At 40.5% G+C, this 27461-nt stretch overlaps 1 long non-coding RNA gene across 1 annotated transcript in view; it reads left to right on the plus strand.

Annotated features, from left to right (window-relative positions):
* Positions 1 to 26024, plus strand: part of Gm39596 — a 99135-nt gene extending 73111 nt beyond the window's left edge. The window contains exon 4 of the long non-coding RNA XR_865192.2: positions 25826 to 26024. This is a non-coding gene — a long non-coding RNA (predicted gene, 39596). The remainder of the gene's footprint in view (positions 1 to 25825) is intronic.
* Positions 26025 to 27461: the final 1437 nt, after the last annotated feature.

Here is a 27461-nt window from a genome sequence, read left to right on the forward strand (position 1 = left end):
ACTCTCAATTATCATAGAGGGAGAAACCAAAGTATTCCACGACAAAACCAAATTCACGCATTATCTCTCCACGAATCCAGCCCTTCAAAGGATAATAACAGAAAAAAACCAATACAAGAACGGGAACAACGCCCTAGAAAAAACAAGAAGGTAATCCCTCAACAAACCTAAAAGAAGACAGCCACAAGAACAGAATGCCACCTTTAACAACAAAAATAACAGGAAGCAACAATTACTTTTCCTTAATATCTCTTAACATCAATGGTCTCAACTCGCCAATAAAAAGACATAGACTAACAAACTGGCTACACAAACAAGACCCAACATTTTGCTGCTTACAGGAAACTCATCTCAGAGAAAAAGATAGACACTACCTCAGAATGAAAGGCTGGAAAACAATTTTCCAAGCAAATGGTATGAAGAAACAAGCAGGAGTAGCCATCCTAATATCTGATAAGATTGACTTCCAACCCAAAGTCATCAAAAAAGACAAGGAGGGACACTTCATTCTCATCAAAGGTAAAATCCTCCAAGAGGAACTCTTAATTCTGAATATCTATGCTCCAAATACAAGAGCAGCCACATTCACTAAAGAAACTTTAGTAAAGCTCAAAGCACACATTGCGCCTCACACAATAATAGTGGGAGACTTCAACACACCACTTTCACCAATGGACAGATCATGGAAACAGAAACTAAACAGGGACACACTGAAACTAACAGAAGTGATGAAACAAATGGATCTGACAGATATCTACAGAACATTTTATCCTAAAACAAAAGGATATACCTTCTTCTCAGCACCTCATGGTACCTTCTCCAAAATTGACCACATAATAGGTCACAAATCAGGCCTCAACAGATTCAAAAATATTGAAATTGTCCCATGTATCCTATCAGATCACCATGCACTAAGGCTGATCTTCAATAACAAAATAAATAACAGAAAGCCAACATTCACATGGAAACTGAACAACACTCTTTTCAATGATACCTTGGTCAAGGAAGGAATAAAGAAAGAAATTAAAGACTTTTTAGAGTTTAATGAAAATGAAGCCACAACGTACCCAAACCTTTGGGACACAATGAAAGCATTTCTAAGAGGGAAACTCATAGCTATGAGTGCCTTCAAGAAAAAACGGGAGAGAGCACATACTAGCAGCTTGACAACACATCTAAAAGCTCTAGAAAAAAAGGAAGCAAATTCACCCAAGAGGAGTAGACGGCAGGAAATAATCAAACTCAGGGGTGAAATCAACCAAGTGGAAACAAGAAGAACTATTCAAAGAATTAACCAAACGAGGAGTTGGTTCTTTGAGAAAATCACAAGATAGATAAACCCTTAGCTAGACTCACTAAAGGGCACAGGGACAAAATCCTAATTAACAAAATCAGAAATGAAAAGGGAGACATAACAACAGATCCTGAAGAAATCCAAAACACCATCAGATCCTTCTACAAAAGGCTATACTCAACAAAACTGGAAAACCTGGACGAAATGGACAAATTTCTGGACAGATACCAGGTACCAAAGTTGAATCAGGATCAAGTTGACCTTCTAAACAGTCCCATATCCCCTAAAGAAATAGAAGCAGTTATTAATAGTCTCCCAGCCAAAAAAAGCCATGGACCAGACGGGTTTAGTGCAGAGTTCTATCAGACCTTCAAAGAAGATCTAACTCCAGTTCTGCACAAACTTTTTCACAAGATAGAAGTAGAAGGTATTCTACCCAACTCATTTTATGAAGCCACTATTACTCTGATACCTAAACCACAGAAAGATCCAACAAAGATAGAGAACTTCAGACCAATTTCTCTTATGAACATCGATGCAAAAATTCTTAATAAAATTCTCGCTAACCGAATCCAAGAACACATTAAAGCAATCATCCATCCTGACCAAGTAGGTTTTATTCCAGGGATGCAGGAATGGTTTAATATACGAAAATCCATCAATGTAATCCATTATATAAACAAACTCAAAGACAAAAACCACATGATCATCTCGTTAGATGCAGAAAAAGCATTTGACAAGATCCAACACCCATTCATGATAAAAGTTCTGGAAAGATCAGGAATTCAAGGCCAATACCTAAACATGATAAAAGCAATCTACAGCAAACCAGTAGCCAACATCAAAGTAAATGGAGAGAAGCTGGAAGCAATCCCACTAAAATCAGGGACTAGACAAGGCTGCCCACTTTCTCCCTACCTTTTCAACATAGTACTTGAAGTATTAGCCAGAGCAATTCGACAACAAAAGGAGATCAAGGGGATACAAATTGGAAAAGAGGAAGTCAAAATATCACTTTTTGCAGATGATATGATAGTATATATAAGTGACCCTAAAAATTCCACCAGAGAACTCCTAAACCTGATAAACAGCTTCGGTGAAGTAGCTGGATATAAAATTAACTCAAACAAGTCAATGGCCTTTCTCAACACAAAGAATAAACAGGCTGAGAAAGAAATTAGGGAAACAACACCCTTCTCAATAGCCACAAATAATATAAAATATCTCGGCGTGACTCTAACGAAGGAAGTGAAAGATCTGTATGATAAAAACTTCAAGTCCCTGAAGAAAGAAATTAAAGAAGATCTCAGAAGATGGAAAGATCTCCCATGCTCATGGATTGGCAGGACCAACATGGTAAAAATGGCTATCTTGCCAAAAGCAATCTACAGATTCAATGCAATCCCCATTAAAATTCCAACTCAATTCTTCAACGAATTAGAAGGAGCAATTTGCAAATTCATCTGGAATAACAAAAAACCGAGGATAGCAAAAACTCTTCTCAAGGATAAAAGAACCTCTGGTGGAATCACCATGCCTGACCTAAAGCTTTACTACAGAGCAATTGTGATAAAAACTGCATGGTACTGGTATAGAGACAGACAAGTGGACCAATGGAATAGAATTGAAGACCCAGAAATGAACCCACACACCTATGGTCACTTGATCTTCGACAAGGGAGCCAAAACCATCCAGTGGAAGAAAGACAGCATTTTCAACAATTGGTGTTGGCACAACTGGTTGTTATCATGTAGAAGAATGCGAATCGATCCATACTTATCTCCTTGTACTAAGGTCAAATCTAAGTGGATCAAGGAACTTCACATAAAACCAGAGACACTGAAACTTATAGAGGAGAAAGTGGGGAAAAGCCTTGAAGATATGGGCACAGGGGAAAAATTCCTGAACAGAACAGCAATGGCTTGTGCTGTAAGATCGAGAATTGACAAATGGGACCTAATGAAACTCCAAAGTTTCTGCAAGGCAAAAGACACTGTCTATAAGACAAAAAGACCACCAACAGACTGGGAAAGGATCTTTACCTATCCTAAATCAGATAGGGGACTAATATCCAACATATATAAAGAACTCAAGAAGGTGGACCTCAGAAAATCAAATAACCCCCTTAAAAAATGGGGCTCAGAACTGAACAAAGAATTCTCACCTGAGGAATACCGAATGGCAGAGAAGCACCTGAAAAAATGTTCAACATCCTTAATCATCAGGGAAATGCAAATCAAAACAACCCTGAGATTCCACCTCACACCAGTGAGAATGGCTAAGATCAAAAATTCAGGTGACAGCAGATGCTGGCGAGGATGTGGAGAAAGAGGAACACTCCTCCATTGTTGGTGGGATTGCAGGCTTGTACAACCACTCTGGAAATCAGTCTGGCGGTTCCTCAGAAAATTGGACATAGTACTACCGGAGGATCCAGCAATACCTCTCCTGGGCATATATCCAGAAGAAGCCCCAACTGGTAAGAAGGACACATGCTCCACTATATTCATAGCAGCCTTATTTATAATAGCCAGAAACTGGAAAGAACCCAGATGCCCCTCAACAGAGGAATGGATACAGAAAATGTGGTACATCTACACAATGGAGTACTACTCAGCTATTAAAAAGAATGAATTTATGAAATTCCTAGCCAAATGGATGGACCTGGAGAGCATCATCCTGAGTGAGGTAACACAATCACAAAGGAACTCACACAATATGTACTCACTGATAAGTGGATACTAGCCCAAAACCTAGGATACCCACAATATAAGATACAATTTCCTAAACACATGAAACTCAAGAAAAATGAAGACTGAAGTGTGGACACTATGCCCCTCCTTAGAAGTGGGAACAAAACACCCATGGAAGGAGTTACAGAAACAAAGTTTGGAGCTGAGATGAAAGGATGGACCATGTAGAGACTGCCATATCCAGGGATCCACCCCATAATCAGCTTCCAAATGCTGACACCATTGCATACACTAGCAAGATTTTACTGAAAGGACCCAGATGTAGCTGTCTCTTGTGAGACTATGCCGGGGCCTAGCAAACACAGAAGTGGATGCTCACAGTCAGCTAATGGATGGATCACAGGGCTCCCAATGGAGGAGCTAGAGAAAGTACCCAAGGAGCTAAAGGGATCTTCAACCCTATAGGTGGAACAACATTATGAACTAACCAGTACCCCTGAGCTCTTGACTCTAGCTGCATATGTATCAAAAGATGGCCTAGTCGGCCATCACTGGAAAGAGAGGCCCATTGGACACGCAGACTTTGTGTGCCCCGGTACAGGGGAACGCCAGGGCCAAAGGGGGGGAGTGGGTGGGTAGGGGAGTGGGGGTGGGTGGGTAAGGGGGACTTTTGGTATAGCATTGGAAATGTAAATGAGCTAAATACCTAATTAAAAAAAAAAAAAAAAAGACTTTTTTCGGTTCCCAGAGAGAGTGCTCCTCAAATTCACTAATCTGCATGACCCTAAGTTTATAAAGTGGGGAATTAGAAACAGTTACTGCTTTCTTCAGACTTTACTACACTATTGGGGAGGATCATTACTGAAGACTCGCTAATCAGATATTTAATTAAGCAATTGGTCTGTAATTTCTCAGATAAAAGAAGCCCTCTTTATTTGAAAAAACAATTTTATATCCACTCTCCATCTTAAAATGAGATTCATGTATAATACAGCCTGCCTCACACATACTAGAAAATAAAAACATAGAATAAAAATCATACTGAAAAGCAGCTGGAGCTGACAGATGTTTACAGTACCTGTTTCTGAATATAACTGCATAGACACGGCATGTTTCGATAAGAACATGAAAGTGGAAAACATGTGACTAGTCCATGGGGCCCCGCCGATGTAACAGCTATCAATAAGGATGAGATAGACACACTGCACTAGTGGTGTGGCCGTTATAGGACTGATACAATTAGTGATGTGGTTTCCTGATAGAGTGAGCAGTTCTTGGAACCTCTCAGAATAAAAATCTCCATATTCCCTTGATTTTCATGGTGGTTGCATTTCAGGAAAACACTGGGTATTCAGACAGTACAAAAGCACTGTCTGTTAAAATCAAGTTACATTCCACGCTCATGGAATTAAGTATGCTTTTATAAGAGAATATAAGTATGCTTATATCAGAGAATGCTACTTATCCTGAGTCCCCGAAAGAACACTTAGCACATAGTAGGGAATTGGTACATTTTTTTTATAATTGTGTGTAAGTTTTTCTTCTCCATGAAATTAAGCCAGACATCTGAATATTATGCAGGGTTAGAGGCAATTATCCACTGCGCAGTACTGCCCCAGACACCACAGAGGACAAGTATCTGTCACTCTTTTCACCAAGGCCTGTAATGTACCTAATTATTGTGAGACCCTTAAAGCCACAGCTACTAATTTCTAAATTGCTCCTTTGGGGTGCTGCTATTTAGAACCACAAAATGAAGTAATGATGGGGGCTATGGTGTCTACTAGATTCCTGGGAAAATGTGCTCACAAGATGATGCAAGAGTCAGTGGAGATGAGGCAGCCCTGTTTAAAGGACCATGCTCTGAAGCATGTGAACAACGGCATTGACACAACACTGGGAAAAGAGAAGCTGCTGTCGGCTTTGAGGGGCATGGGATGCAAAGCATAACCACACATTGCTCAAAAGAACCTTTGTGAGAAGAAGAGAAAGATGTCTGTTCTGGCTATACACATTAGTCACTTGTTCCATAGCTGTGACAAAAGACTTGACAGAATAAGTTGAGGTTGGGACAATGTAGTCTGGTTCCTGTCTTCAGAGTCCCTTGGTCTGATGCACTTGGACAAGATATCAAGGAAGTCAGAGTGTGTAGGGTTTGCTGATTCATTTCCTAGTGGATAGTTAATAGAGGGAAGGGTACAGGAAGAGGCCAAGGTACAGCTGTATCTTAGTGAGGCTCTCCATTGCTATGAAGAGACACTGACCAAGGCAAACAAAGGAAAATATTTAAGTGGTGCTGGCCTACAGATTCAGAGGTTCACTCCATTATCAAGACAAGAAGCATGGCAGCATCCAGGTAGACATGGTACTGGAGAAAGAGCTGAGAATTCCACATCTTGATAAGAAGGTAGCATGGAGAAGAGCCCACCTCCATGGTTACATACTTCTACCAACAAGGCTACACCTACTCCGACAAGGTCACAACTCCTAATAATGTTACTCCCTGGACAAAGTATATTCAAACCACCACAAGCTGTAAAGATACTTCTCTGGTGACCTAGTCCTTCAACCTAGTGTGACCTCCTGTCTTTCCATCACTTTGTCACAAAGCCATACTATTATGAATCCATTAAGGGGATAATCCATTGATGAAGTAAGATCTGTCTCATGGTCTCTTGAAATGCCATCACAGTCACAGCCACAGGTATACTTGGCCAATTGCCTAGGCATTCCTTAATCCAGTCAAGTTTGTAATGAAGATTAACCATCAACAATGGACCAGTTAGAAAAATAGTCCTGCGCAATGGCTAATGGAGCCCATACTATTCCTCTTCCAGGAGCTTGTGGTCAGAAGAATGGATTAAAATCATCTTAAGAAAAATAGTAGACATTTGAATATCTGTCCCAGCAAGCCACTCTACACTCTTCCCCATTGCTTAAATATGTGAATTCTGTAAACAATACCAGGGCAGGAGAAGTCAGAGTTCCTGTTTTTGGTTGTTTGTTTGTTGTTTTTCTTTGTTGTTTTTTTTAACAAACCAAGAAAGAGATTTATTGATAACCTGAGATTTGGGATTATTTTCTCATTCTCTTCAGAAATGAAAATGTTTCCTCAAACCTTTTTTTTTTTATTACAAAGATCTAGGAAGAAAATTCTCTTTATGTCAAAAATATTTTAATTTTATGCCAATTGCAAATTAATATAGTGTATGCTACATTAATTTTCTATAAATCTTATAAGAGAACAGAATTTGTATATATAGTGCCAAAATATTACATTAAATTACATTTGCTACTATGATAATTAAATGCTTAATTTTTACACAAAGCTCCATATGGCTTGGGCTGATCTCAAACACCGAGCGTGGAAGCTGAGGTTGATCTTGAACTCCTAATCTTCCTGCCTTTACCTCTCTTGTCCAGGAATTGCAGGCATATGGCACCACACTTGGCAACGTATTTAATCTTAAAGTACTTCACATGACTGAAGTAATTTTTTGGTAATACCAGGAATTAGACACAGTACCTCATAAGTATTAGTTAAGCACTCTTCCACTCAGTTACATCTCAGTTCAATTTTCAGTTTGTATTTTTGATATACTGTCTTAGTAATTTGCACTGGCTGATCCTGAACTCATTCTTTAACCCAAGTACTTTTAAAAAAATGGGTATTTTCTTTATTTACATTTCAAATGTTATCCCCTTTCCTGGTTTTCCCTTCAAAAAACACTCTCCCCCTATCCTCTCCCTCCTCCCCCTGCTCCCCAACCCACCCACTCCTGCTTCCTGGCCCTGGAATTCCCCCACACTGGGGAATAGAACCTTCAGCTCCCATTGATGACCGACTAGGCCATCCTCTGCTGCATATGCAGCTGGAGCCATGACTCCACCATGTGTGCTTTTTGGTTGGTGGGTTAGTCCCTGGGAGCTCTGGGGGTACTGTCTAGCTCATATTGTTGTTCCTCCTATGAGTAGAGTTCCTGCATTTTAAGTATTAAGTGAACAAATAAAGAATTCTAGCTTCCAAATAGTCGTCTAACCCATTTGATGTTATGGGTCATGGTAGAGTTTCTTAGGGCCCCTTGGAAGTCTGAGAAGAGAAAAATCACTGTGAGTAGAATTAATGTGATGAAACTTTCTGAGAGATGGAGCCAGAACTCCAGAGTGAGCCCCAGAGTGAATCTGGGCCTATGTAAGAAACTTCGCCAGGCGTGGTGGCACACACCTTTGATCCCAGCACTTGGGAGCAGAGATCCCAGCACTTGGGAGGCAGAGGCAGGTGGATTTCTGAGTTCGAGGCCAGCCTGGTCTACAAAGTGAGTCCCAGGACAGCCAGGGCTATACAGAGAAACCCTGTCCAAAAAAAAAAAAGAAAACCAACCAAACAAAACAAAACAAAAACAAAAAAAAAAAACCCAAACAAACAAACAAAAAAGAAACTTCATGTCATTTGTATTGACCAAAAGAAAAGAAAGGGTTTGGAGAGATCCAACTGATCCAAATGGGATAAATTTGTCTGAAATATGAAAGCTTCTCCTCTAGTCATTTGGGGGAAAAGTCTGGATGATATCCCCCACCTTAGATGATCCTTATGAGAGTGAAAGTCATCAACCCAAGTGTTGAAACCCAGAACTCAATTAGTCACTACAATTATTACTCATTGAAAGAGATATTTAAGCATCGACATTAATGGGCAAATTTTTTGATTACTCTGAAATGTGTATCTATAAGGAAGAGGAAATATTGTATGAGATCATCAGGTACCTACTGAGTGATTCAGGGAGAGAGCTGAGGACCCAAAGGAAGGTGCATGAGTGGAATCATGGCATGTTGTGGACAAGAGGAGTCCTGGTGTCTCCCTGTGAGAACTGAGACTAAGTCTATGACGTGTCTGTCTGAGGTACAACAGGGACCCAAGTCCTTTCTTCGTCTTTTTCAACTCACCAGATACTCAATTAACACATCAGCATAACACAGTTCTTCATGACTCTGTATTCCGAGGCAGTGGATCCCCTCATTTGAGCATTCCCTTGGGGGCATTGTCCTTGGGGAGGTAAATTCTCAGAACACCAGTGATATTTTAGCTACATTTTTTCCTCCAATTCAGTGGAAGCTCTATAACTATTGTCACTCAAAAGTTCAATTTTGAGGAAATCCTGTAAATATGTTAGATCCATTAATAAACAGTAATTTTAACTATATATATCCCCTAAAAAGGGTTTTCCCCAGTACTTCACTGATCATATAAACCACTCTACTATGCAACCTGTCCTCTTGCCCCTTAAGTTGGTCAGTAGAAATCCATATTTCCTCATAACTGCAAGTATCCTAAGATAGTGTCTTGATCCCTGCCATGTAATCAGCACCATATACTAAGGTGGTATTCTTTTGATGAGAAGAATACATTTTGCACCATTCTTTCAGATCAGTTCAAAACTGCCCATTGATGTTTTATGTTCAACCACCACGTTTCTCTCTGAGACTTTTGTGGCCATTTCACCTCTACAACTGTTTTGATCATGACTCATGACAGAGTCACATAGAGCTTCAGAGAGGCATGTGCCAGCACACCATTGGGGCAGCTCTGCCAGTGATTGGTTATGTTCTGTGGCATGGTATGGCATAAAATATCAACTGCTGAAATCTGCTCATAAGCCAAATAGGACGTAGGCAAGACATACTAAGGCAACCTTGTTCTGTTTCTCCTCCTCCTCTTCTTCCTCCTCTTCCTCCTCTTCCTCCTACTGTCCCTTTTCCTCTTCCTCCTCCTCTTCCTCATCCTCTTCCCACCCCTCCTATGTAAGGCTGTAGAAATGAGCTGCCTGGACTAACAAAAGGAAAGCAAGTAAGCAAACTGGGAAGGCAGGGACCTGTTGTGCCCACAGGAAGCCTTTGCCAGCAGTGCTGTTCTCCCAGCTGAAACCACTTACACGTCATCGGGATGCTGGAATCTGCAAAGGCAGCTAAAAGATGCCCAGAGTCCACAGTGGGGATGTCGAGCATCCCAGGCCCTTCACCAGCCCTCCTCCTCCTGACAGCCACTTTAATCTGTTGGTTTTCTTTTTATGCCACCATCAACAACTAAAATCAAACAGAGGATATATAGTATTTTGTCTGTAAAAGTTCAACTGGGGGGTCCCATGACTTTCTGAGCCAGCCCTGAGCTCCTTGACCTCATCTGCTGTGCTGTGGGGCATCTTTGTTTCCTGGTATTTACTATTTCCAGTTCTGTTTTCCCATGGTCTCCCGAATGCTTGTCTCCTCAGTACCACATCCATGGCTGCTATGGCTGCTACATTCTGTTTGATCTCTTTTCTACGTTTTCTCCTGGCTTGCTCTCCTCAATCCTTTGCAAAGCCATCACTGAAGCCTAGATGTAGAACTGTCTAATGGTCCTACAACCCATGCATCTGTCCCTCCTCAGTTAACCTTGGGAAATTATACATGGCACATCTCCAGCATGGCTTCTTCACAGGTGTCTCTTTTTCATCTTGTTCACTGCTGGTACCTGCCCTTCTTGGCTGCCCAGTTAGGCTATGTAGCTGCTGCTATGTGAATCTCTTATCGGTCTGTCTCAACGCTGAGATACTAACTTAACAATTACTTATGAAATTTGGAAGGATAGTGTAACATTTTTTTGACAAAAATCTGTGACTTCCAGAATCTCTAATACCTTACCACATGCTATTTTCTGAAGATGTTCTGTGGGGTCCTAGCCATGAGATCTCTGATGGTAACCTGACATTTCTATTCAGTGGCCAAGATTGCCTTGAAAAGAGAAAAGTTAAAGAAATAGTGCCTGTCTTTTCTCATCGCCTGCCCCACCAACCTCCACAGTGCTGGGGAAACAGCTTAGGAAAGTCTTCAATCATTTACTTGAGGAATAAAGACAGAGGTGGTGAAGAAGCATGAAGAGCCACACAGATTGACTCTTCCTCAGCCGTTCTCTCAGGTTGATAGACCCAAGAACACTCTCATGGAGCTCTGGATTGACAAGGGGATCATGTCAATAAGCTCCTGTGGGTTGGTACCAAGGCCTGGAGAGATTGACAGTATATGAAGGCCAAGCATCCTGATTTGAACTTGAAATTGTGCCCCTAATGGCTAGCCCAGTTTGTGTTTGCAGGGTTCTTACTTGTGTTAAGGAGCCGATTCTCGACTCAGAAGGCTACTGTATGTTTTTCTGAGGGTAGAGTCACACAGACCAGAGTGCAGGGCCTCCTTGAGTGTAATTCAGCATTTAATTGCTCATCTAGCCTTCACTGTTGGTGTCACACATGCTTGCGATTAGATGCACTTGAAAGCTCTCCACTGATGATAGACTCCACTCCATTCCTCCACAGAACAAATTAGGAAGGGACCTATTCAAAACACTTAATTCTTAAAGCCAATTTCTTTCGTTTCCTTTTAGTTCTAAGCTGCCTTCAAGTTTCTAGAGAGTTAAAGCAACCAATACCACAGGGAATTCCGCATCTGACTCATATAAAGCACATGAAACAGAATGTAATAACTGTGGGTAGTTTGCAATTAGAGCATAAGTATTGTACAGATGTGGCGTCTCTCATCTACCCACAGCCCACTTCTTTTTCTTTCCCACTTTTTCAGGTTGGGAACTTGGGGCGTTGAAGCCAAGTCTTGCGTGCTTCACTGATCAGCAGAAGCCAGTAGGAAATAAGTTTTGGTCAGCAAGTGAACATTTCTGTCTATTTTTCATTACTTTATTCAGAAGGAGATTCTTACCGTTCCTTAATTTTCTAATTTTGTGGTTCTGTTTCTCCCTCTTTCTCTCTCTTTCTCTCTTTTATTAAATCAATGAATAATCTGTTCTTTTGAAACTTCTGGATCCTGGAGCTGGTGAGAGAACTCAGATGGGAAAACCCAAGCATGAGGACCTGAAGTCTATCCACAGGACCCACATGGGAAGCCAGGGGTGGTCCTGTGTACTTGTAATCCTAGCACTGGGGATACAGAGGCAAGTGGATGCCTGGAGCTCACTTATCAGCCAGCTTGGTCTAATTGGTCATTTCCAGGCCAGTGCCCCACTGCCTTAAAATACAAGACAAAAGGCTCCCGAGAATTGACACCTGGCTTGACTTCTGTCCTCTATGTGTACAATCATACATGTACCCACACGTACATATATACAAACCCTGGTGAAGAATGAGTAGCCATTTTTATCCATCCTATGTTACTTGACTATCATGGTCCTTTGGCAGTGTTTTCGGATTCATGGTGTTGACCTACAAATTTCAGAACAGTGGTTCTGACATAAAAAGGAATTTCTTCAGCAGCATAGTGACTTAGATACTGTGATGAAGCTAATAAGATGATACTTAGGTCTCTGAGCAGCCTATAGGCATATCCACACATCAGCTGTTGTTTGCCAGTACAGTGTTCTTTTCTAGGACAAAGTCCACAAAAGAGGCTAACAGCACAAATGACCTTCTCAGTGCATGTGAAGCATGAAGTCATAGGAAACTTCTGAGATCCAGGTTACTTAGGCATCTGAGACCTGGATCTTTCTGTTTTCCTTTTCACAGTCATTTCCATGACAGCAACACCAAACAGTTTCAAATGAAGATTTTGGAAATGGACTCACCTATTTTCTCAACTCTTCTGCCTTCCTATATTCTGCCTTCTGCGTGATTTATAGAGATTTATATCCTATAAATTTAAGTGTATGTGCTATACATTTAAATTTACATATTATGTTTGCTAAAAGTCACTTGAGCTATGTTGGTATATTCTTTGCATGGTGCTTCTATAGCTAGCTACATCTACACCTTCTCTATTGCCTTTTCTGTCCAGAATTTTATTATTTGGTCATGCTGAGAACTGAAGAGGGCTCTTCAACCTGGGTTTGACTCAGGCTGTACTATAATTACGAAGAATTTATCACCTAGATGTTAGCCCTCGTGAAGAGTGAGTACCCAACATAAAATATTGAGGAATCAATTTAAAATTGTATAAAAATCTCAAGATACTTTGGAGAAGTCCTAAACTATTAAAGAACTGGAACCATCTGGCTACTTGTTAATGATCTTTAGAGGTGAGTTATTACTGAGCAAACAACACATGCTAAATAGTAGCAATAGTTGTTAATCCCTAATCCCTTTACAGGAAGAAAGGAGAAGAAATTAGTCTAGATACAGGTATATGTCAAGTTCCTAGTAGGCAGTATGAATGGAAATACCAGTGTGGGTGGAGAAGTGTCTTCAGGATACAAAAGCCTCAGACTAGGGTCAGATTTCTAAATTAGGAGATCTAGAATGGGGCCCAGCCATCTCAACTTCTTCTAGAACACTCTTCAGTAGTTGTGATACTTGTGTTGTGAGGAACAATTGTTCTGGAAGAAGAGCTTCTCCTCCAGTCTTGCTGGAAATAAGCTTTCTCCTGCTGTGAATGTTGTATCTGTCTGTATCATGTGTGTCTGTGTCATGTGTATTTGTATCTATATTATGTGTATCTATATCTATCTGTTTCTGTATCTGTATCATGTGTATCATATCTGTACCTATACCTGTGCCCTTGTATCATCTGTATCCAGAGTCAGGAGTTTGGAGTTTAAAGGTATGGATTTAATTTGGGACTCTACATTAAAGTTAAAGAACCTGGGCATGTTTCTCTTAATGGCTTTTCCCTTCCGAGTACTGAATGGAAAGGCTGAGATGGCAATGATGGTTGCTAAGACCAAAGATAATAGATTGGTATGAACCAGTTATGATTAGTGATCATCAATGGAATTGTACTTGTCTTACACAGTTCTTGTTCACTGCTGTTCTATGTTGGAAAAGTCACTGCCTGGTCCTTATTATAGTTCTCAGTGGTGTTGCACTTTATTCCTAACAATAGTGTCAATATTTTTAGAAGTATATAACTTTTTGTAGGGGGCTCTGTGTAAAGTTTGTACCCTGTAACTACACGCCACCTCTGCTCTCCTGTGCACAACCTCTATCTTGTTCTAATCTGACTATTGTTCTGGAACCCTTGGTTAGAATAAAAAGCATGCACACTTGAAAGCTTGATGGGCAAAATAATTCTACCTTCCTCTTGCACGCAGGAAAGAGACATTATTAATTAAAACCTATTATTTCTTGTCAATGGACATATTGTACTGAATATGTGGTTAGCTCTTAATGGCTATTATATTGTTTCTCAGCTGTATTGTCAGTTGCTCAAGGGCAGCTTTATCCTGCACATGGATTGGCAGAGCTCTGAGAACAAGAGGCATGTGTGCCAGGCAGGCCTCTGGCACAAGCATGGCTTGTTTACCATGCTGGTTTAAATTGCTTCTTGTATGTACCAGTATTTATATGTATGACAACTGGGGGCTGGCTAATTATGTGGTTCTTAGTAGGAATTGAGCTCTATTGGAAACAACCCAGTCCCTGCCCACTATTTATAGCCTTCATATGTCCCAAATTTTCCAGTTCTGATTTCAAATATTCTCTCTCACTGTCTCCAGAAGTACACTTTATGCTTGTCAGACCACATGTCAATTTACGGTTTGAGAAATATAGTCACAATATTATAGCTGCCACCCTAAACCCTACATTTTCTGACTGTGAGATTGGAATCCCATCTTTTAACAACAATTTTGACATACATAGGAAGTTTAAAACAATCTTTTTACTCTTTAAACATACTTGGTAAGCAATCGACTCAAAGCTTCATCTAACAACATGTTCAATGTAGGGTAAAAAGGCTGGAACAATACAGAAGCTGAGACTCTCATGTGAAAGGGCCAACACCTTTCACAGAGAATTTAACCACAGTGTGGAACTATGATAGAGACTCTCCTATTACTGCAAACTGCAGACCTCTGACCCAGACATGCCACGTTATTTCCCAGCCATGTATGGAGACACACAATTTTTTGCTCTAGTATGTGAGGAAGGAAGAGACTTCTAACATGATTAAGCTTCAACTTTATGTAGCCCCACAGATAGGCACAGCATCTGCCCCATCTTTTTAACACTTCTTTAAAAACATATTATTTAACATAACTTACTCCTTTCTTACAAGTTATCACATGTGATTTCTTCAAGCTAGTCATCAAAATAGGAAGGGCTGCTGTTGTTCTGCTAAATGAACAAACTGCCTTCTAAATATTTATCTCTGTTCCCACAGATTAGTGAAATTTGCAGCCTTCTTCAGAAAAGCTTCATTTGGCAGAGAGTGGCAGTTAATATAACTACTACAAATTGGCCAAAGTGAAGATAATACACAGAGTACAGAGAGATGTGGCCTGCCTATCCCTAGACTGGACATCTATATAGCCTCCTTCATGGCTCAGGGGAGAAGGGTTGAATATGAGTATTATGAAACATAATACATCCTGCATAAGCCTGGACCCATTACCAGTTCATCATTTGAGTGAGAGGGGATTCTGAGGCTAACCCCTCTGAAGGACAATGGCAGTTAATGGGGACTGGAGGAGGCCATATCACTCTGTGCTGTGGTTTAGCTACTGATAAGTTGCCCATGTTCAAGTTAATAATCTCAACCTTAGCTCATATAAGCAACCATAATTAAACTTAGTGGGAATTAAAAAAAAAACAACCCTTAAAGTAATATTTGTTGTTAATGTTGTTTTGGAAAGAAGAGTTTCAGTGGGAAAGAAAGGAGGATGAGAGAAAGTGATGGGTTTTAAAGGAACTAAATTATATATATATGTGTATATATATATATATACATATATGCACATATGTATATGTACATATATATATACATATATATGAATAGTCAACAAATTAAAAAGTAGGAATATGCTTCAAGTTTCTTTTAAGTCATGGAATTACTTTATTACTTTTAATAATAGAAGAGTGGCATAATTTGGATTAAAAGTGTAATATTGCTTGCTAAATTATTACATTTGTATGGGCATGCTACCTTTTATATATTTATATGCATTATTTTATTAGCATATATTACTTGCTGAAATGGATGTGTTTGGGTTCAAGAGCTGGCTTAGCAATTAAGAATGAATAAGCACTGCTCTTGCAAAGAACCTAAGTCCAGTTCTTACACCCACAGTCAAGTAGAAGATGGTTGACAACCACCCATAATTCAAACTTCAATAGTTCTAACACCTGTTTCTGGATTCTGCTAGTACCCCTATTCATACATGCACATACCTCCCACATATACTCATAATTAAAACTTCTTTTATGATTAAAAGAAAGACAGTTTCACTGTGACATTTTCTTACTTATGTACCATTCAGTTTACTGAGTGTCAAAGTTTTTTATTCACCAGATGAAATTTTCCTATTGGAGACTTACTGCTGAATAAGCTCACCCTGTTTACTTCTTTCTGAACTCTGGCTAGCTAGTTCAACTCAACTGTTCTGGGTCAAGCTCCTCCCTAAGCTGACTGATTCAATCTGACGTCTCTCAGCTTCTCACTGAATTGCTCTGCTTGGCCTCTAACTTTGACAATTCTTTCTAATCTTCTGGCTTCTTCTTACTCTCTGGCTTCAGCTGACTCTGCTGCCCTGCAGTGAGCTGCATGAACTCAGGAATGAACTCAACTCCACTGCACTGCACTCACTGCCCTGACTTGCCACTGACTACACTGCTATTAAATAGCTTCTCTGTCCTGTGCTGTTCTTGTGGGAGTTGGTCATATCCTAGCTCTGACTCATTCTCTCAAATCTTTCTCTGATTCATCACTTTGTATGCCACGCAGTTAGACATCACTTTCAAACATGGCTGCTTCTTTCTATAAACTAATTTTATCTTAAAAGTATGTACTATAGGCATATCTGTATTGCAGTCAGATCACACAGACGCAGGTCTTGGTCTTGGGATTTGATTCTTTGCCAGAGCAGTCATGTTACTGGATTAAAATTCTTCTACAGCTGAAACTCAGTGATTAGGAAACTGGTAGGAAATGCTAAAGTGCTGAGCTATATAGCTGGGACTAGAAGTCAGGTCAATGAGACTACAGTCACTTTATAAATCAGTATTTCTTATATCATTCTTCATTTCTCCAAAATATAACTGTGAGATTTAACTAAAATCATTATGTATCAGCCTTAAACCCCCTATTATTTTAAGGAGTGTTTGTGGATGTCATTAGCACAATAAATGACCATTGGCCTTAATCTTAATGCAACTTGCTACACTATGATTAGAGTAGACATGTGTGTGCTTGGGAAATGGATTACCGAGAATGTAAAGATGTTCTATGAAGACATCAACTGGAGGGTGCTGAAGCCCTCCAATGGCTCTGCATGTCTATACTCCATCTACAAATCTGACACTTCCAATGGCACATCATAATGTCATTTGGGCTGTACGTTAATATGTCTTAGAAAGCATGAGGGATGATGTGGGGCAATGAAAGGCAGCCTATTTTGGTTGAATGAGGCTTGCTCCAGAGACCCAGTAGAAAACTCTACAAGGGACAGAAGAGTGAGCCACATTCCCAGAGACAGGTCCTGACGCCACAGAACCCCCAACTCCATAATTCTGTGACTATAAGTCAAGCAGACAATGTATCAAGCTCCTGACCTTCTGGCTAGACTCCACCCCCATAGTTACCTGACTATAGCCAAGAATGCACCTCCTCACAGTTACCTGGCAGCAGCAGGGTAGCCCATCCCACTATAGCTTGGCCCCTCCTCTCTGTCTTTAAGTGCTCACTTTTCTTACTCTCATTTCTAGCCCTAGCCCTCCTTCTCTCTCTCCCTTACCCCTCTCTCCACATGGCCATAGCTGGCCTCTCTCTTTCTTTTACCTTCTCTCTTTCTCTCTGCCTTTCTACAGTAAAGCTCTAAAACCATAGACTGTCTCTGCTCATCAAAGTCTGCCATGTTTAAATGATGGGATAGGTTTTCCCCTAAAGAACCTAACCTCCCGCTGGAAGGCCTTCCTGTGCTCCAGCCATGGACCGGACCAAGGACTCTTGCCCACGTGGGAACCACCCAGTGCCTCCTCTCTCCCTGCCCTCTCCTCCCTTCAGCTCTGGGTATCCAGCTGCATCTGGGATGCCTGAGACTGAGAACCTGTTATCTCTGGCCTCAGTGAGGCCCAGAAACCTCAGACTGCCCTTTGTCCACCCCCTGGCAGTGTGGGGCCTCGTGGAAAGTGTGTGGCAGTCCTCTCACATCTGCTCACGCAGAGCACCAGAACTCTGGCAGGACGCAGGTTTTCTCCCACTCCCTTTATTCCCCCACCCCCACCCCGCCCACGCCCAACAGGATGCGTCTCCCTATGCCACATGTGTCAATAGATCTAATATAGATAGCATCAGTACAAAAGGACAGTTGCCAGATGCAGGCACCCAATAGTTCTTTTGGACGTATTAAACAGTGTTGAGATCTTGACAAAATGCTTACACATTAAGAATGCAATTACTGGGCTGGAGAGATGGCTTAGAGGTTAAGAGCACTGACTGTTCTTCCAGAGGTCCTGAGTCCAATTCCCAGCAACCACATGGTGGCTCACAACCATCTGTAAAGGAATCTGACGCCCTCTTCTGGTATGTTTATACTTACCTAAAATAAATAAATCTTAAAAAAAAAAAAAAAAAAAAAGATTGCAATCACTTTTTCTACAAGAAGAATTGTTCCAGGATCTAGAGTGGTGCTTGTTCCAAAGTTGGAATTTGCAAACCATTGTGGGTGACTAGAGGGGTTAGAGTGTCTTTTTGAAAATTAGAAACGTCCCTTAGAAAATTTGAAAATATAGAAAAGTTAAAGGTAGTTCTATTTTCAGAGGTCTCTGGATACCTCAGAAAGCACAGCACCTGTAAAACCTAAATACCCTAGCATCTAGCACAGCCTTCATACAGAAGAGACATGTTATAAGCAGTCTGAGATATGGCCAATCAGGGCTAAGATTAAGGACTAGAATTCTTTCGCTTATACAATATCTATAAGTAAAAACCTGTATATATAAAAATATGGTTTCAAACTTGGTTCTCAGATAAGCCAAGAGCAGCTATGTGTTTTAATAGTCTCAACAGTCACAAATTGATACTGTTGCTTGGCTGCATAAGTAGTGTTTGCACTTTCACATAAGGACATACTTGGGGTGGTCTCATGGAAAAATACTGTTAGATTTCAGGTACATGACCTCTAAGCCCTTGTAACAATCTGAATAGAGTGACAGCTAGGTAATCCACTATATTCTCAGAGAAACCGAGGCAGCATTTGGATTCAGCTGTTGAAAAGAAAATGAAGAATTTGAGCAGTCTAATAGAGTGACCTCCAGCTAGTCAAGCAGCTGTGGGGTATTAACCTGTTGTAGAGGAAAAAAACCAAACACATTGGAAATTTGCAAAATATCATTTGCCAAGCTGTGAGTTAGGTCAATTACGATTTTAAAAAAAAAAAAAAAAAAAAAAAAAAAAGCCTTTTCAATTCAAATATGGCTGGAAAACCCCTTCCCATCATCAGGCTAGGGAACCTTGGAATGAATCGTTCCACTAGATGCTAAGACTTTAACCCTGTCCATTATGATAAGGACCACTATAAATAAAATGGGGTCGGCATCCTTGTTTGTATTTCTTGTGTATGTGATGTAGCAGAAGGTATTCAGAACTTCATTCTGCTTTAGTGAAATCTATCTGTCTCAGACTTGCTTGTACTGATGTGTGTCACCATGCCTGACTTTCTTACATGGGGTCTGGGAATTGAACTCATGTCTTCATGCCTACAAGATTTGCCCTTTCCAAATTGAGCTGTCAGGCCATCTTCTTGGTCCCAGAGTATCTCTTTACAAAAGCAAACCACACTTTTGCCTCTACCTTCTTTTAAAAACAACAACAACAAAAACAACAACAACAACAACACCTTACTCCCTACTCCCAGCCCTCAGGTAAAGAGGTAACCATTTACCTCCTTTAGGCTTGACAAGTTATGAATGGTGACACCTCCTTCTCCAGTATCCAGTGGCCTTGCCTAGAGGCAGTTGCAGGATGGAAGCTCCCTCCTGTTGATAAACTACTATTCCATCTGTCTAGGAGAACTGGAGGACAGGGAAGAGGAGGGTGGGCTAGAGGAGTGGGGGATGTGTGTGTGTGTGTGTGCCAAGCTGCACAGAGCACTAGCTTCTAAGTGGGTAAAAGGCAGATGGTGGTGTGCATCCATCATTTTCATAGCTGTCCCATCCACCACAAACCAAAAGTCTGGGGCAAGGAAGGCAGATGAGCAAGCAGAAAAGGAAGTGGAGGTTTAAAGGGAAATTTATACTAAATTTGGTTTGGTTCTAGAAAGGGGAATGAAAAGTGATTTAATAGTTGGACTGAATTTGCTAAAAACCAAGTTTCCTCGATTCTGATTACTGTTTTCTTTACCGCCCTAATATTTTAAATCTATTGTGTAGATATAAAGACAAAGAACTAAGATTCTATTTCCTTCTCTAAGTTGAATTAGTGCTACCTTCAGTAAGTATGGGATTTATAAGATATGTAACTTGGCTTGGTGCTTCTAAACTTGGAAATCAGGTTTTCAGAGGAGGCATACTGGTTAGTGACCTGGTGGGTTTTATTTTAAATTGTTAAACAGAACGGTTTTGTTTGTTTGTTTGTTTGTTTTGTTTTGTTTTGTTTTTCAGATCCAGAAATTTCTGGCTGTAGATTTGGTACATTTTTGTTTGTTTGTTTGTTTGTTTGTATTCTCCAAAAACAGTTGGATGGGAAATTATGGAAGTTTGGTTACATCCTAGGGCAGTCCAGGATATAGTCAGTGGCTCAGTCAGTATTTGTGGGTCAAATAAGTGAAGGGCTGGAGCAGCTAGCATTCATTCATTGACTGACTACATTCATACAGCTGTAGAACTCAGTCAACTGCTGGCCCAAGAGAACACTTTCCTGGTAAAATTTGTCACTGATACAACTCACTGGGCAGATGCTCATTATAACACATGGAATTAATGGGACCAAGGACCTTGATTTAGTGCCTCCAGGGGCCAGTCATCTCTGTTCTCCTCTGTGGCTGCCTCTATAGCCCATAACCTTTGCCAGCTGTCACACACCAGGACATGTTCTTTGTTACAGAGAGGTCCAGGAAGGAGTATGGGGGCATTAGCTCAGACCCATCACTACTTTGGAGAAAGAGAACTCAGGCATGTGCTCTGCAGAAAGGTCAGTTTTCTGATTAAGAAGTGACATAAGGACCTTTGGGAGCTCCTCACACCGTGCACTCCAGCCTGGTGAACGTCTCAGTGTACAATGGTTTGAACCATATTGACCACAGAAAGCTCCCCATTTGCTGAACACAGAGTTATGCCAAAGGCCAGACTGGAGCACAGAGATCAGCTCACAGGATTCAAAACAAACTCGGGCATATTACAGCCACCTACCCCTTCCAGGAAGTCCCTTTTTGCTAAACCTATATACTTCACATTATTTCAACATTACTTAGAAACATTCTTTGCATAATAGCCTAGTATATTTTCTTCCTGGCAAGCCTCACCTTGATCTGCATTATCATTTAGGCCCCATCTGAAAACACCATTAATTTAAATAAGCAACAGAGACTGAAATAAAATTCCATTCGTGTTTAACTCTCCAATGCGGTTTGAAAATGTTTTCTTCTCCAGTCCAGTCTTATGTTACATGCTGGATGGTCTTTTCTTTGACCACCTCATAAAAAAGAGCTCATAAATACTTTTCATGTGTTATTTAAACTAGCAGGACTCCCTGAGGCCCTGCACAACTATTTTTTTTAAGTCCTTTGTGTATTTCAAAGGGCTTTCTAACCCAGTCGCAGAGGTAAAAGTGTCTTCTAACTTGAGAGAGTCATGTCCTGTCACTATCAGGGCATCAGGTTCCTCTACTGATGAAACATTTCTCAGCAGAATGTTACCAATGTATAAGATGCTTTCCTGGTTAGGTGGTCCTTTGTGAGAGCCATGCCAGTGTAGGAATATACATGTCTTTTCTAAAGTGTCTGATGTGGGAATCAGGATCTTTTTGCTGTACGTAGCACTCTGACAAAAAAGAGCTCTATTTCATATAAAGGTGAATTAACTTCTGGTTAATGAAGAGGAAGACCGAAGAGTGTCTGTCTGTGCACAAAAGTGCTGTGTTGTATGTGATAATGTCCTACTTCATTAATCTTTGCCCCCAGTGCCTTAGTGCTTCTATTTCGTATTATGCTGCCTTCTCCCGCTTTAAAATAAACTTTGGCTGGCTCTGTAGTCCATTCAAGCATTACATCCCTCATTTCAATTTCACATGAATATATTGTTGCTCTCATTCCCACCTATGCCACAGCTGTGTAATACAGAATAGGTTCAGAAAGGCAGTTAGGGATCACCTACTTCAGCCTCCCTCTGTGTTGAGAAATTCTTCCTTCAGTATTCCCCATGGATTCTCCTGCAATGTTTGTTTCAGTACTCTTAAGTAAACACACATGTTCTCATCAGGATGAGCTGTGTACTTATCACTTAAATTATTAGAGATTCTTTTTAAATTTTATTTATTTAGGTATATGTTTGTGCTGGTATATGTGTGTGCACACAGGTGTTTGTAGAGACCAGAAGGTGGCATCAGATCCCCTGAGCTAGAGCTAGAAGCCATTGTAATCTGCCCAATGAGGATGCTAGGAACCGAATTCTGGTCCATTGCAAGAACAGCGCATGCTGAGCCATCTCTCTCTTCCCAAGAATTTCTAAATATGGGTGGCTCCATCAACCCTCTGAAGCCACTCGTGGTGAAGACAGAGAATGCATGGGAATGGATTCTGATTTGTCTTTTGATCATTGTCACCTGGATTTATTTAACAGTCATTCATGGGGTGACGAAGACAAAGAAACAAAGTCCACGCCCCATGGGTTCCTCAAACGACACATGCTTAATGCTTAGAAGGTGACCTATCAGCTTACTTCCCTTTAGATGACCTCTGACCTTCATGAGTCTCACCTCAGGGCTTCTTTTAATGTGGTCTCCAGAGTAGCAGTGGTGTCTCCTGTGATGATGCATGTCCCAAGACTCTGTCCAGTTCTTCTACACTAAAAATGGAACCTAGTGATTGTCCCAACAAACCTTCCAGGTGACTCTAATGCAGTCTAATTTTAAAACGGGGAGGGAGGTTCTAAATGTAATTACGTTATCAAACTAGATACCTCGGCTTTCTCAGCCTCTCTCTTTTCTCATCATGAAGTTTTTGACATTCTGAGGAATGTCTTCAAGATCTTTAAAGTCTCCATGTTTTAAACTCAGACTTCCTAGGTCTCATCTAATACTTAGCAGCAACTCCCTACCTGGTCCTGTAACCAGTCTTACTTTCCCAGACAATTTATCCTCTATTGAAAATCTGGTCTTTCACTCTTAGCACATACAGAGTAGCTCAGCTGAGTGAGTCACAGGAGGCCTGTGGAACCTGAGCAGAATGCATGTTAGATCTTCCTCTTTGCATCCTGTGTGGTCCCTCACTGCTTCCATCCACCCTTGGGCAGACAGTCACACATCCCTTTCCCTGCTAAATTGTATTGGTCCAAGCACAATGGACAGCATTGGAAGAATGCTCACCATGTCAGACATCCATCTTGATAGCCAAGAGTGAGACTCACAGAATGTGTGCCTGATCCAGGGTCACAGAGCTGGACAGCGATGGAGTTCAGGATGATCTGATATTCCTTGGCTGACACTCTTGGGGTAATTTCTGTGTTTGCAAACCTTTGCTTGCTCAATATATTTAGTGGCAGAAGTTAGTGGTGGGTAGGTTTTCTTTTCTTTAGATACTACCAGTGAAATCCAGGAGATTTGATTTAATCCCAGGGAAAGCAGGAACCTTTGGATTTTTTTTTGGGGGGGGGGTGTTTTTGTTTGTTTATTTGTTTGTTTCAGTTGAAAGCTGGAGAAACCTGAACAGTGTTTGGTACTGTTGGTGTCTCCTGCTGAATTCCCATACTATCAAGATTCTCTTACAACATCTGGCCATTTTACAGGGGATTTCATGGAGCAAATCAATTAACATTTTTAAAATGTAGGATAAAGAGAAAGGAAAAGAATATTTGAGTGGTAGCCTAGGCCTCTGAGAATTCCCTAGGAGGCAGCTAATGGCAGAATTGCACAAAGCCTTGTAGTGAATCATGCCCATATAGCACAGCTTATTCTTAGGCAAAGTAGACAGAAAAGGCATGCATTTAAAGAGACAGGATGTTTACCCTGCTTTAAACATTACATGAAGTACACATGCATTGCATAAGTACATGATATCCCGTGAATATATGTAACTTTTGTGTCTCCAATGGAAATGAATTCACATTAAAGCCATATGCAAACAAGTTAAGTTTAGATAAGGGTCATTTGATTCTTTGGGTTACAGTCAACACATACATGTACATAATTCAATATGAATACTCCCAGCTACACCACTGACATATCTTTTTTTTTTTTTTCCTAATAGTGGGCCCTCAGACCAGGACCGTGGGCTAAGTTCATAGCTGGAAGTCCGAGGGTGCTTCTTCCAGGATATAATCACAGGATTACAACTGCACCGTGCAGGAGGATCTTGGCAGTCACTCTTGTAAACACTTGACGAGTGCTTGATGTACTCAAAACATACAGGCTCTTTCCATTTGTGAGCTTAAGCCCTGGTGACGCACTTCAAACACATCAAACTGGCCATTCCCATGGAGTTTCTGCAGGAATGTGCACAGGCAACAGAGCCCAGTGCTATTTGTCTACTTCTGTGCTGAGCCAGTAAATGCCATAAGGTTTCTAATGTTTCTAAAGGCCCTAGAATAGTGCTTCACATAGCACCTGCTTCGCCTTCTTCATAGCAGGTCTCAGTATTTGTGTTAATGAATGAATAACAATGTGGGTTAAAAAAAAAAAAACCTAATTGATGGCCATTTTAACCTTGGAGGACCATTGCTTTTTTTGTTTTGTTTTGTTTTGTTTTGTTTTGTTTTGTTTTGTTTTGTTTTGTTTCCAAGTTCTTGTAGCCCTGATTGGGAGAAATACGCTGTAGTGTGGGATGATCGTGTGCATGTGTGTTGAGGGCAGAATTGAATGAAAATGTGTGCAACATCTCTATCACAAATTACCAAGTCTCTGAAATCAGCCAACTAGACTCTAGTGAGTTTGATTTGTTTCTTTTTCCCTACACGTGGATTTTCCATTTCAATCCAGGCTACCACTAAGACAGAAAGTCCAGGGGTTACTTTCATCTGCCTTTTCATACTGAGTTTATTGCTTTATCTGTAATATGGGGATTAAAATATTGGGTTTATGACCTTGCTAGGGCACAGTGAGTATCTAATAGCTCATAATATGAACATGCAGAGTTCCAAATATCATTGAATGTAAGGTATTGTTAATATGACGTTATTAAGTGTTCTAAAGAAAACACCATTCTCTGACACTCCACATTTGTGGGACAAATGTTAGGATCTTTAATTAAAATGACTTTGAGATCACAAGGTTTGACCTAACTTTAATCACCTCTCAACCATGATCAAATGAATTCTCCATTAAGAACCTTTTTAAAAATAAAAGGGTCCTCACTGTCATTTAACATCTATAAACAAGGCTGAGAGAAAAGGGGGGGGGCAGTTCAATCCTAAGTAGGCCATAAAAGGAGAGCAGTCACTGTTCTTTTATCTGCCCCCAGCCTCTTTGAATCTCACTTTTCATTTAGCTATTTACCATATTGGTGTGTCCCCTGCCCCCAGGTTAGCACAGAGACTGAAGTGAGCAGCCTCCAGGCTCTTCTCCAGTCTCTTCCCACTCAAACTGTTTCCGTGCTGTGACCAGCACTGGACTGTGATCCATTGGAATGGAAGCACAGTAGTCACTTTAGAACAGAGCCTCGCCAATCTGAAGAGTGGAGCCAAGCTACATGACTTTCTAAACATTCTGTTGCATTCTGTTGTAGGCCCATGGAGACTTTCATCAAAATCTCTCCTAGTGCTTTTCCAACTGTGGCTAATTCTCAGCACAGCCCTGGGAAACACTCCCACATTTCCAAGAAGTTGCAAAGGAAGCCCCACTCAGCTGGGAAGCTGCAGAAGAAACAGGGTGAGAAAGGGAAATGTGTACCTCGAAGCCTTGTTATCTCTCAGCAAATATAGGTATGCCTGGAAGTTCATGGAGCAGGACAATCAGAGGAGACAAGGAAGTTTGTTTCAAATAAAATTAAACTTAAAAATGGAACAAGCTAAAAAATTCTGTATTTGCCAAACCATGGAATTAAACAGATCTGCCTATAATCAATGACTGACTTATGGCCACTGCTTGGAATTCTCTTCATGACAAAATTCATTATTAATAGTTATTCACTCAATAAACATTTATTGAAAACATTCCAGGTACTGTACTGGGTATTGGAGAGAAAAAGCCTGTTGTGTACAGGCTTGTCATTGTCCTTGGGGTACTTCTTTTCTGTGTGAGAAATGACAATACATCTTTTTTAAAAAGCATTGCATGTTATATACACACCAATTCAGTACATATGTGGGCAAACTTAGCACCTTTACCTTCAAAATGACGTTTAGGAGACCTATTTCCTCTCCTTAAAAGTGTTTCTCTGACCTGTTGAAACATTCTCTGTCCTTTCGGGCTGGAGCTCCTCCTGGCATGCCCCATGGATCTATACACACACTGTTTACTTTAGGGGTCTCTATGCCTTGGAAGAATAATAAGGTTTTTGGAGAACCTTTATCTTCTGAGAGTGTGACACAGTAACTTTCACACTATAAGTGCCTAAAAATGTTTGTTGAATGAATACAAGAATACGATACTCTAAAATGAAGTGACCATCAGTTTCATAAAGTCACCATAGGTGCCTCTTCAAGAGGACAGGAAAGCACAATAATCTAAATATGTAATCTGAATATCTAAAAGGAAATTCCCAGCTACCTTAAGGAGAACTTTAAATAAAATTTAAATACAACACATTTTCCCTCTTGGAGTTTAGTGAATTAAACAACCAGAACAAGTTGTAGGATTTCATAGTCCTTAACACTTCAAAACTCAGACAATGCTATCAGATAGAATTTATTATTTCTATTGTACATTTGTCAATATGAAAACCTTAGAGAATTAAACACTGAATACCTCCCACTCTCCCTTGCTCAAAGTTAGTGTCAGATGAGTGACTTGACACTAGTTAATTCTCATTGTCAGTCTTGAGCTTAATGTGAGTGAATTCTATATGTTTACATACATTTACAGGAAAACTTATAAGTGACTGATGAAAAGATGTTAGGAACAATAGACATGAGAGCTTTGTATACATGTATCTGTTTACTGTTCTATTGCTGTGAAGAGATGACAAGGCCAAGGCAACACTTATAAAGGAAAGCGTTTAACTAGGGGACTTGCTTACAGTTTCAGAGGTTTAGTCTATTATCATGGTGGGAAGGATGGTGGTGTTGTAAAAGTTGTTGAGAGCTACATCCTAGTCTGCAGGCAGAGAGAGAAGAGAGAAGAAAGGTGTGGGGAGAGGGAGAGAGAAAAGAAAAAGACAGAGACAAAGACAGAAACAGACATAGAAACAGAGACACAGACAG

Source organism: Mus musculus, chromosome 1 (assembly GCF_000001635.26).
Source record: "Mus musculus strain C57BL/6J chromosome 1, GRCm38.p6 C57BL/6J".
Classification (NCBI taxonomy): Eukaryota; Metazoa; Chordata; class Mammalia; order Rodentia; family Muridae; genus Mus; species Mus musculus.